At 34.1% G+C, this 12576-nt stretch overlaps 1 protein-coding gene across 2 annotated transcripts in view; it reads right to left on the bottom strand.

Annotated features, from left to right (window-relative positions):
• Nucleotides 1-12576, bottom strand: part of LOC126741031 (probable phospholipid-transporting ATPase IM) — a 374205-nt gene that overhangs the window by 343264 nt on the left and 18365 nt on the right. The gene's annotated exons all lie outside the window — the stretch shown is intronic.

Below are 12576 nucleotides of genomic sequence, written 5' to 3'. Positions count from 1 at the left end.
AAGTCGAAATTATACCCATTTGTAATGACGTAATTTTTGTTTATCTTTGTTTAGCATATTCCAAACAGCGGCGACAACAAACTTTTGAAAAAAATTGGTGTCTGATGATTATTCATCTTTCATATACTAGGTTATGTGAAATATCCGTCACTGTCAATCAAAAATATTGGTTTGTCAACTTGTTCTTGAAAGTTATTTCGAAAAGTGTTAGATAATGCCTAAAAAAAGATATAATAGGTATAATGAACAATCGCAGCTGATGATTTTAAATATATTGGCTTTTTTTCAACTGGAAAAGGAACAAGTCCGAAACGGAATTGCACTTCAAATTGAGAATGTGATACAGCGAGCCGCAGATGCAACAAAATTGAGCACAACAACGATCGCAAATATAAAGAAGAATGGGATAAAATCAGATCAGGATTACGCAGCCTGTATATCTTCCAAGCAAAAGACAGCAAAAACCAAAATTACAACATATTTGAAACATAGAATTCGGGACACAATTTATTCTATGTACGCCAGAAAAGAATATATAATATTGGCAACAATAAAAGAAAAGTTCAGGGAAGAAATTGAATATTTTGAGTTTTCCATTGACTCCTTAAGAAGATGGATCAATAGTATAGGTTTTAAGTGAAAAAAATCAAATAACAGAAAATATTTGATGGACTTGCTAAATATTGTTCATAAAAGAATAATTTTTTTAAGGGAGTATATCAAAAATAGAAATGTAGGCCCGGAAGGTTTTACTCCAGTTTTCATTGACGAGACGTGGATTTTTAGCAAGGGATCATTTCGTAGTAGCTGGCAAGATGACACCAAGCACACGGATTCAAGGAAAAACAGTAAAGGCAAAAATTATCTGGTTATCTTTTTAGATTTTTTTTCGAATAAAAACTATTGCCCTTGTAAGGGCCCTCTAACTTCATAATTTTATCTGTTTCATAGTTTCATATAATTTCTCTCTAAGACAATATGAGGGAATTTAACTCCATACATTACTCGTATGTGCATGGAACATTACTTATTAATTATATCAAATTTATGTTCTGGAAGAATGATTTCTAAAAGAAGAGAATTGAATTATCTTTTATTTTTAAGGTCATCATTATATCGTGGTCCACGCCGGAACCAAAGATGGCTTCATTAAGGGTGCAAATTTAATATTCAAGAGTGGATTAAAGACGGGAGAATATCATGACAATATAAATAGGAAAAAACTTCGAAAACTGGTTTAAAACTCAGCTGGTTCCAAATCTTCCCCCAAAGTCATTTATAATCATGGACAATGCAAGTTACCATTCTGGTTTATTAGAAGAAATCCCGAGAAAATCTTGGACAAAGCAGAGACTGACCGAATGGTTGAAGAAAAAGAATATTGGCTTTCCAGAAAAAGCCATGAAAGATAAAATATGGAGTAATGCACGCAGAAACTGTCCTAGTGAAAAAAGTACTTCCTTGATGAATATGTTAAACCTTTAGGACACAAAATTTTGCGACTGCCACCATATCATTGCTAGTTTAATGCAGTTGAAATGATATGGTCGGAATGTAAACGAAAATATGATCAATATATTTCCAATTTTAAGGGGTCACCTTCAGAAGTTCTGACTTCATGGGAAAGGGTAATAAACGAAATTTCTATAGATCATTGGCAAAAATATGTTTTTCATACAGAAAAGGTAATTGAAAAGGCTTGGGAGGCAATACAAGTGTGTGATGCCTATGACATTCTGCCACTTGTAATTACGACTGACGATGACGAAGACAATATCTCTGATTTCAGTTCTGACTCTGACAATACTGACGAGATTGATTAAGCTTTTTTTGTTAAAGCAAATTTTATTTTATGATCGTCGTTTAAGTATTCAATCATATCGTTGCAATTCCATTAACTTGGTAATGCAATATGGCGTGTTTTTTTTTGAGTTTGTATGTTTTATTTTTTGGAATGGTATTTTCATTTTAATGTGTTAACATGTTCCTTCAAGCAGCATTTTTTTTCATGAATAAGTAAATTAAATTGTCAGTATTTAGATTTTTCCCAGTGAGTTAAAATAATTTTATACCATTATTCACAATTTTTGTAAGCTCGGTTTTGTTACGTCTACTGCTCGTGCCGAATTCTACTTTTCAAATATGTTGTAGATTTGGTTTTTGCGGTCTTTTGCTTGGAAAATATATATGAGCAGCGTAATCCTGATCTGATTTTATCCCATTCTTCTTTATATTTGCGATCGTTGTTGTGCTCAATTTTGTTGCATCTGCGGCTCGCTCTATCACATTCTCAATTTGAAGTGCAATTCCGTTTCGGACTTGTTGTTTATGTCCCATTATTTATGATTAATTATAATAATATTTGTTTTTTAAAATTTTTTGGGAATCAAAGTATATACACGAATATAAAAATATAATAATATGCTGCTAAAATAAATCATTTGTTAATTTCTGAACGTATAAAAATACATAGCAGACTATTAATTTCTGAAGGCGATGGTAAAGTTTCTAACCTAATATTGATTGGCAAAAATATCTACGTTTTTGTTTTTTCGTTGTTTGTTGTTAGTTTTTTCTCACCTGGATGACGTAACTACAAATGGGTATAATTTCGTAAAGTGTCGCACTTTAGTTGAATACATTTGTTCAACTACAGATAGGGCTGGTTCCAGAGAAATGTTTGAAAATTTGTCATGGTCGCAACTTGTGAAGTCTATCATGGTTATGATCGTCTTTAGGTAAATCCTTATTTACCTCGTTAAAATGAATGACGTGTTATTTTTTCAAATTTATTTATAGGCATGACATTTCGAACAGAGTCGTAACCTATATCCGTATTCTAGTATAATCGTATATTTGGCAATATTGTGGATGTATAATAACAAATTCCAATAAATTTCCTTATGTCAGTGGCAGAAAAGCTAACTTGGTTGTTTGGGTTCATTTGAATGCAATACAAATTAGTTTCTTTGACAATTTTATCAATTAGTTCATCGTTTAAAAAATATTTAAAAAAACTGTATGGAGTCTCCAACGCCATAACTTCCCGAGAAAGGACTTTTCTTTTTTTGTACCTGTTTTAGAATCATTCTTTACTTTATTAAATGGCCCGACCTGACATTCTTTAATTTCAACTCCGTCGTCCATCACCTTTATTTGTACTTCTATCACCTAATTCCTCCTCAAATACCCTTAGATCTTCTTGATCCTCATCGTCCTCATCAAAATCACTCACAATGTAATTTGGGTCTGCTTCGCTGTTAGTATCCGAAAAATCCATTCCAGCTTCACTATCTGACCAGTTTTCCCATATTGATTGCAACTACTTATCACTAAGAGGTCGATTTCGGCTCAATTTATGTCTCAAACTCTAAAAATACAAATTTTTTCTATATTTACTACATACATTGGATAATGTTGCAAATACGCAACAAAACAAAAATATAAACTAAGCGCTAAATGCACAATGTTGCATACAGCGCATCCCAAAAGTTATGTCTTAATTCATTTAAAATTCAGGGGTGTGTTCGAAAAAAAAAACGCTCAGACCCGTCGATTTTTATTTCAAGTTGCACATTTTTGTACATGAAGTTTGTATATACAGGGTTGCTCAAAAATAAATTACGACCATCAATTTAATTTTTTCAAATTAAAACACCTTTTTTATTTCATTTTTGAATTTCGCGTGTACTTCATGCATCATGTCCTATACCTAAAGTCAACAGTAATCGAAAAAAAGACGACCAAACATTATTATTGAAGTTCACCTTACGAGTCACCTTATCTCTGAGAATTTTTGAGAATTTTTATACAGAGCAAAATTCCATTCATTCGTGTTTTTTTATTGTTGGCTGGTGACCGTGTTATGAAAATACAAGGTCACGGAAACTGTATGACAGTTGTACGCCAAACAGATATTGTCAAGTGTAAAGTGTACGACCAAAGTTGCGGTTTTCACAATGGTAAAGTTAACGGAACGAGAAAAAAATAGAAATTTTGTGCATGGTTGGGTTTGGTGATAGAACACGTACTCAAAGAGAAGCTGCTCAATTATTCAATGAAATCCATCCTGATCGTCCTCCGATATGTCAAAAGGTGGTGAGTAGAATAGAGGCTAAATTTAGAGAATTCGGTCATGTTAGAGATCTGCCGAAATCTGGTCGTCCTACTCGAGATAAAAGTGAAGAACTTGACGTTTTGCTTTCTTTGGAAGAAAATCCATGCACTCCTCTGTCGCAGATTAGGGCAAATTTACACATGGCGAAATCTATAGTTCACCGAATAGTTCGGTGTATCAAATATCACCCCTACAAAGTTATTCCTGTGCAAGAGTTATTTGATGACGATTTCGATAGGAGAAATGAGTTTTGTGAACGCTTACAAAACTTGTGCAATCTAAATAATAATTTAGTAACAAATATTATTTTGAACATTTAACTTAATTTTTGTACTTTTTTTATTTGTTACATGAATCGTCTTTTTTTCGATAACTGTTGACTTTCGATATAGGATATGATGCATGAAACATACGTAGAATTCCACACGAAATTCAAAGATGAAATAAAAAAAGGTGCTTTCATTTGAAAAAAATGAAGTTGATGGTCCTAATTTATTTTTGAGCAACCCTGTATATACAAACTTCACGTACAAAAATGAGCAACTTGAAATAAAAATCGATGGGTCCGAGCGTTTTTTTTTCGAACATACCCCTGAATTTTAAATGAATTTAGACATAACTTTTGGGATGCACTGTATATGCAACGACCACAAAACTAATTTTTTTTGCATCTGCACAAAAAAATTACAATTTTTGACTGAAATAAAATACATACCTTTCTTATAACAATATCACTTTTAGTTCAAATACTTAATTTGAACCAACGTTTCGGTAGTTATATCTACTACCGTTATCAAGATAATTAAAGTAAAATTAAATTAAAAATATAAACAAAATATGAACATATAAAGAAATATAAACAAATTTCCTGCTATATAATACCTCCTTCAAAATAATAATACCCTACTTTAAAAAAAAAGTAGATCTTCTCGTTGTTTTTATCGTTTTTTAATTTTAATATTCATAAAAAAGTTAGGTAGGATACTGAAAAGAAGAAACGAGCTCATATATTAATAGATTAAACCTCAGCTCCTAGGTATATAAAAAAATCTATTATACCTCAAGTAAATTATTGTATTTAAAACTTATTGAACTTAAATTAAATTACGTATATCGAACGGTATCATTATAGATTTGAGTTCATATTTCTTTTAAATACGTGAATAAGTCTATTTTCTTCTTCTTTTCAATTTTTGAGCGTGTGAGATAGTAATTTCTAAATTGATTTTTGCTATAAGTGACGTAATACCCAATAAAATAAGTAACTCATTTAGAATTCGTCACAATAATACAGATTTTACTTGAGTTTTATCTTGTCCTGTTAATTGTACTTGATAATGATTTAACGCCATGCAAAACCACAATGCACTCACTGGGTCTCCTTGTAAGATTCTCCTTCTAATCGAAATTTTCTTGGTTTGTTTAGATTCTTCTACATTGCTCAAAGTAAGTAGCGTAGACCAGCGTTGCAGTGTTAATTCCAACAATTTTAACAGGCACTAGTTCCCTTGATGAATTTGGAGGCCAGGTATAAACCAAGAATGAGGTGGTTGGTATTTTCGGCTATGGCGGCTGTAAGGATTTTTAAGTTGAGAGTTGGGAGACACGTAGTTAGGCTTAGAACATTGAAAGGCCTTTCAATGAATTGAAAGGCCTAAGACCCGTCAATTTTTGATTCAAGGGGGAAACATTTTTTTGCTAGTTTCGCCCCCCTGAGGGCAAAGCCCTAGCGGGGGTGACAAGGGCCCCCAAAAATTTTAAATGGAACGGGAGGTCGACCTTATTTTGAAGGTATTTTTATGTGAATTATAACCCTAAAGTTTTAAATCGTTACTATTTGCCTAGTCGATACAGGGGCTAATAAAAGTTACAAAAACATGTCAACATTTTTTATGAAAAAAAATGCTTGTAAATTTAGCAGTTAAATCAATACAAAAAAATTTGTTCTCCTACATTGTGAACCGTACTTTCTGTTGTTTTTTTTTTTAATACCCATAGGTATCTATGCCAATTCTGCAAGGGAACTCTTGGTTATTGTTGAGACTGTTATTATAGCAACATTTTGTTTAATCATCAAGTTTAATAGTGGTTGTCAATTACTGCTGTCAGATCATAGTGTGTCAAACAAATAGTTCTTTAAAGTTAGTTAGTTACAACATTGAGTGTGATAATGGTTTATTCACTTGCTGAAAGAGTTAAAATAATTTCTCTTTCCTTTGCGAACAATGAAAATGCTAATAGAACTGCCCAGCTGTTTAACACACTACAACACCCTAATCGACAGATCCATCGCAAGTACATTTTGTAATTGGTTCAAAAATTTAGGGAAAGCGGGTCTGTGGCTAATAAAAACCGCGAAATGGATAATCCAGTGGTGAATGAAGCTTCAGAAGTAGCTATTTTAGGCCATATTGTGCAAGATCCTACACTGAGCACAAGGAAGTTATCAACCGTGTCTGGTATTAAGAGAAGCAGCATTCAGAAGATATTAAAAAAAAAACAAGTTTCATCCATACAAAATGCATCTCGTACAAGAACTAAACGAAGACGATTTTGATAGGCGAGTACAATTTTGTGAAACTATATCTGAACAAGCCGCCAATGATCCACACTTTCTATTTAATGTATGTTTTTCTGACGAATGCTCTGTTGTGGCCGATTCTTGAAATAATGGACTGTATTTTTAATATTTACACTATTTACATTTTATTTACAACTTCTTTAAAGGGAATTACTACGTTTTATAGGGACGCTTATAAGGACGCGTCCTTGCCTTCAGGCTTAACAAAATGTAACTCACTTGGTGACAGGTGACACATAGACTCACTGACATGATTGACACGATTCGTTGCAGTGTTGCCACATAACTGACTAAAAATGGCTTTACACATGCAAACTTATTTTGTTCAGTCAGCACGTACCGTGCATTTTTGTTGGGATAACTAAACTTTTCCCAACATGCTCCTTTTTCCTAAACGGTACTGTGAATCATCACAACTGTCGCTATTGGGCTGATTCAAATCCCAGAATATTTCGTGATACACAACATCCTGAAAAATTAAATGTTTGGGCTGGCATTTTTGGTAAACATATCGTAGGCCCCTTTTTTTACCTGGCAATTTAACAGGAGAGATGTACCTGGAGTTATTAGAAAATACAATTCATCCAGCATTAGTGGAGATACTAGAAAATAACGACGAGTACTTGGAAAATCGTCAGCAAGATGGCGTCCCATCTATGCTGCAAGGGTTCGTCAATATTTGGACCAAACGTTTCCAGGGCAATGGATTGGAAGAAGAGGAGCTATTCAATGGCCTCCTCATTCCCCGAACTTAAGCCCGTTAGATTTTTTTTTATGGGGCCATTTAAAAACTAAAATTTATGCTAGTCAGCCAACATCGCTAGACCATTTGCGACAAAGAATAATTGATAAATGTCGTCAAATCACCCCAGAAATTTTGCAAAATGTACGGGAAAGGTTTGACCAAAACCTGTATTATTGTATGGAAGTCGAAGGACAATATTTTGAACATTTACTTGATTGATTTTATCTTTAAGCCTTTTATTTAAAATTATACTTTTTAACATTTTTTTGTAACTTTTATTAGCCCCTGTATCGACTAGGCAAACAGTAACGATTTAAAACTTTATGGTTATAATTCACATAAAAATACCTTCAAAATAAGGTCGACCTCCCGTTCCATTTAAAATTTTGGGGGCCCTTGTCACCCCCGCTAGGGCTTTGCCCTCAGGGGGGCGAAACTAGCAAAAAAATGTTTCCCCCTTGAATCAAAAATTGACGGGTCTGAGGATTTTTTCGCAAATATTCTAAGGGACCCAAAATAGGCTCTGTTTCGTTTTCAAATGGCCACCTTGTATTTAGTAATACTAGGGGTATTAGTAACAAAACCTACATTTTTTGATGTGAATAAAGCATTAACCTTGGCTCTTAGGGATAAATTTCTAGCTTTAGCGGAACACAAAATATTCACAAAAAATCCCAAATCACACGGATAAAAGCACAACACAAAAATCTTAAAAGTGATATGTAAAATAAACTTGAAAATTGATAAATAGCACATTGGCCCACTTAAAAAGCCGACCGGCTCCACCTGTTTCTGTTGACAAACAAGGTGTTTATCTTTATAACCATTTATCACTGTTTTTATAGTATATAACACACCGACATTGGCTGGGAGATGTTACTAAGACTTAGTGAGTTCTTAATAATAGCTACATTTACTTTCCTTTCCGAAATTTCACTTAAAAACTCAAATTTAAAGGAGGAATTTAAACGATCCCCATTAACACAGTCTAACAACAACTTGTGTTGAAATCTATATACTTTGCCATTAAGTCCCATGAGAACTGAAAATCTGAAAGTCATGTTGCCGATGTTATCATTTCGTGGCTGTGACTGTTCTATATGTCGTCAATCCCAGTATGGCACCATTGGGCGTGTTCCTAAAACCGCTTGTGACTTGTATTTATAATAAGGCGGACAGCTTTTAACGAAACTATTTTTGAGAGCCAGTTGTTAATAAATAATTTCAGCAGCTTGTTGTGTCATCCTAGATAGGCATCTGCAAATTATTGGCAACCTGCAATGATGTGTTCTATCGACTCACCCACCATATTACATTTGCTGCCTCTATTTTCGACTTTAAGTAAAAGGCAATATTTGTCGTAATTTCGGTCATAAAGAAAATATCGATCTCTGGCTAGAGGTAACCAACTCTAAGCTGTTTTAACCCCTAACCACTATTGACGGGGTCAAATTGACCCAGAGACGCCTTTAAACTGAAATTTCCCCCTCCAATTTTGTAACTTGGGGACAAGGTCACAGCTTAACTACGGAGTTAAGCTGTGACAAGGTGACTGTGATGACAATGACACTGTGACTGTTTGTAGTTAAGCTGTGACAAGGTTTCACGACTTTGTCTAGCGCGCGTGTTTACTTTTATTAGCACATTAACTACGTAGGAATGCAGCTTCGTTGTGGCCGAATTTACGAAAATGGGTCAAAGTGACCCAGCGGTAGTTGTTGCGTTATAAATATTTTCAATTTAGCACTTTATGAAATAATTATTTTGGTAAGTTTTTTTGCATAAAAATTGTTTCGAACAAGTGTTTATTGTAATTTTTGTATCTAGTTATCCATAAAAATGGATTCCAAATTATACACGGATGCGGAGCTTTTAGACATTATTCAAAAAGGACGATTTTTGTCAGGACCTCGAAAACGTGAATAAACTAATGAGTTCTGATGATAAAAATGGCGCCAATGTGCCCTTGGAAATTGCTGAGAATGAACAGGACGCTCTTAGAAAAATTTTGGAGAATGGAGATAAAAACGATGATTCTGAAGAGGACTGCGAGCTATTTAGTGAACATGATTCTCTGAGTGAGGCTTCTGGGGTTTCTGGCAATGATGATTCTCAGGAAGATCAACCTCTAATTAATTTTACGTCTTGGGTTGGAAAGGATGGAAACAAGATGGTCAAAAGGAGCAGCAACACGTGGAAGAGCCGCAGCTCATAACATTATTTACACTAAACCAGGTTTGAAGGGCTTTGAATTGTCCAATCCACCCAAGTCACCTGAGTCAGCATGGAACTTACTTATAAATGATAAGATCCTAAAGATAGTTTGTAAATTACAAATATAAAAATTGGACTGTGTCAGGCCAAATATAAAAGTTTCAAAAGACGTAGGGCTGCCAGAAGAAAATTTCAGCCAACGTTTATTGCCAAAACAAGTGAAGATGAGCTAAAAGCATTTTTTGGCTTGTTATATCTTCAAGGCTTATTCAAGTCTAGTCATGAGGATCTAAGGTCAATGTGGCGTACTGATGGAACAGGAAGAGACATTTTTAGAGCTACAATGAGCCTTGCAAGATTTTCTTTTTTGCTTTGTTGTTTACACTTTGATGATTTACAAACCAGGAAGGAAAGGATCAAATTGGACAAACTGGCGCCGATTTCAGAAGTTTTTTAATACATTTGTGGATAACGCACGGGAAATGTATAACCCTGATGATAATGCTACCCTGGATGAGATGTTGGTACCCTTTAGGGGTAGATGCGGATTCCGTATGTACATCCCTAGTAAACCAGCTAAGTATGGCTTGAAAGTACAAATTCTGGAGGATTCAAAGACCCAATATATGTTTAACGCCGAAGTATATACAGGTGCCCAAATTGGAGATCGGGCCTCTAAAGAAAAACGTTTTTCGAATCCTTCGGAGGTTGTGCTTCGTTTGACAAAGCACATAATGGGTACCAACCGCAATGTAACCGCTGACAACTGGTACTCTTCAATTGAGATAGTAAATGAGCTGCTGAATAATAAGCTTATTTATGTAGGCACTCTAAAAAAAATAAACGTCAAATACCACCAGAATTTCAACCCAGCCGTAAGCGACAACCTAAAAGTTCACTGTTTGGTTTTTTTCCGGCGATTACCATCGTAGCATTTGTTGCAAAAACTAATAAAGCAGTTATATAAGTATCAAGTATGCACCACGATAATAAGATAAATGAAATTTCATTGAAACCAGATATAATCGAGTACTACAATGGGACTAAAGCAGGGGTTGATGCTCTTGACGAAAAATGCGCAAATTATTCTACTTCGCGCAGAACAAGACGTTGGCTAATGGCATTATTTCATGCAATATTGAATTATGCTGGAATTAATAGTTATGTTTTATATAACTGTGCATCTAATGAAACAAAAATTACGCGCTATGATTTTCTAAAGCGGCTAGGGGTATCGTTATGAAAGCCGTTCGTCATAAAAAGACTAGGAAATACAAAGGTACCTCGAAAGGTTCGAGAAATGGGCTCCAATATATTTCACACTGAGATTCCAGAACCTCCTGTGCCACTCACTGATACTCTAGAACAACGTCCAAGCGAAAAAGATGTGCCATATGCCCATGGTCAAAGGACCGAAAAACAAATACTGTTTTCAATAATTGTAAAAAGCCTATTTGTCAACAATGTGCAGTAAAAGTTTGCCCTAACTAAGTAAGTTTTTTTTTGTTAAAATGCTTTTGTTTTTATGTTAGAAAATACGTTGTAAGTTTCGTTACCTTTTTTTGAATAAATAATACAGTGGGTCATACTGACCCATCAATAGTTGTTGCGATTTTTTTTTTGGAATAGTTGTTAAGGGCTAACGAAGACGATTTGTCAATATTATCCGGCTGTAGACTTTTTGAGATCTGTGTATTGCAGATTTAGAGGTATATACCCGCGATTAATTTATCTAAATTAATCGCGGTGATTAATTTATCTTAAACTGCTAATTAATTTATCGTTGGATTAGAGAAGTCGTGGTCTCAGAAATTGCTCTTCAGTCCTGCCTAACTTGTTTACCATTCCCCGAAGACCTTTTTTCCAAGACAGATAAAGTCTTTCTGTTGATGCATTCGTGTGTAGACATCGAAACTCGGTCAGCATTTGGTAGGTCTAGCTCTTTTAGATCAGTATCGGACTGCCGAAGTGTTCAGGGCAAGAATTTGATTGTTAGCAGAGAGTTTGGTATTCAAAACCTGGACTATTCCCTTCCTCTTCTTGTTATTATTATTTATTAATCTGGAATTGAATAACTCGGCTAGAACTAATCTTATTTAATTTTTTTTCTTAGTCTTCCAGCGAGTCCTTTTGTCCTACCCAGTGAATATTCAATTATTTTATATCCATCGAGCAAAAAATAAAATGAATTCGTAAAGAAATGAGGCATTATAAAAAGAGGAACCTATAATTAAAGGACCTCGAACATCTGGTTCAGAGCATGCTATAATAATATTTCACTAGAAGAATAGCTAGAAAAATATTTCACTAAGTTGCAGCTCATTATTCACTTAAATTGTATTTTAATTAATAAATCGATATGAAGTGATCGATATTCAAATAAATAATAATTAATATTTGTCAAGTTCTTTCAAAAATAAAATTCCATTTACTTGCTGTACTCGCTTGTTTGAGCAAAAATGTAATGTTTAATCAATAATCGGCATTATTAAAATATTAATAAATCCTCCAAAAAAAAAACTTTCTTCGAAATGTTTACCCCTTGACGTCAAATTATATAGACTAGGTTTTGTACCTGTTCCATATATTTTGATTACTACAAGCTTTTAACCAAAGTTAATGCGTTTGTTCAATCGTTAATGAGATTTTAACAACCACTACATCAATATCAGAAACGACACACCCTATTTGTTTGATTAATCATTTCAGGCAACCCAATACGATGTACCTAGGTCAGGCAGTAAAACATACTATCTATATTATCAAAATTAAATTTTGCGAATAGAGTTTCAATAAGAGAGATTTCTTATCTAAAAGGAGTCATTATAATTTTGTAAAATATGAGAAATAAACAGTAGCAGATAAATACTCTATACAGTGTGGCCCATCCAAAACAGTCAAGCAAGATTTAGAGCTATC

This window comes from Anthonomus grandis, chromosome 10 (assembly GCF_022605725.1).
Source record: "Anthonomus grandis grandis chromosome 10, icAntGran1.3, whole genome shotgun sequence".
Lineage (NCBI taxonomy): Eukaryota > Metazoa > Arthropoda > Insecta > Coleoptera > Curculionidae > Anthonomus > Anthonomus grandis.
The sequence above is the reverse complement of the archived record's forward strand: the minus strand, read 5'-3'. Positions and strand labels throughout refer to the sequence as shown.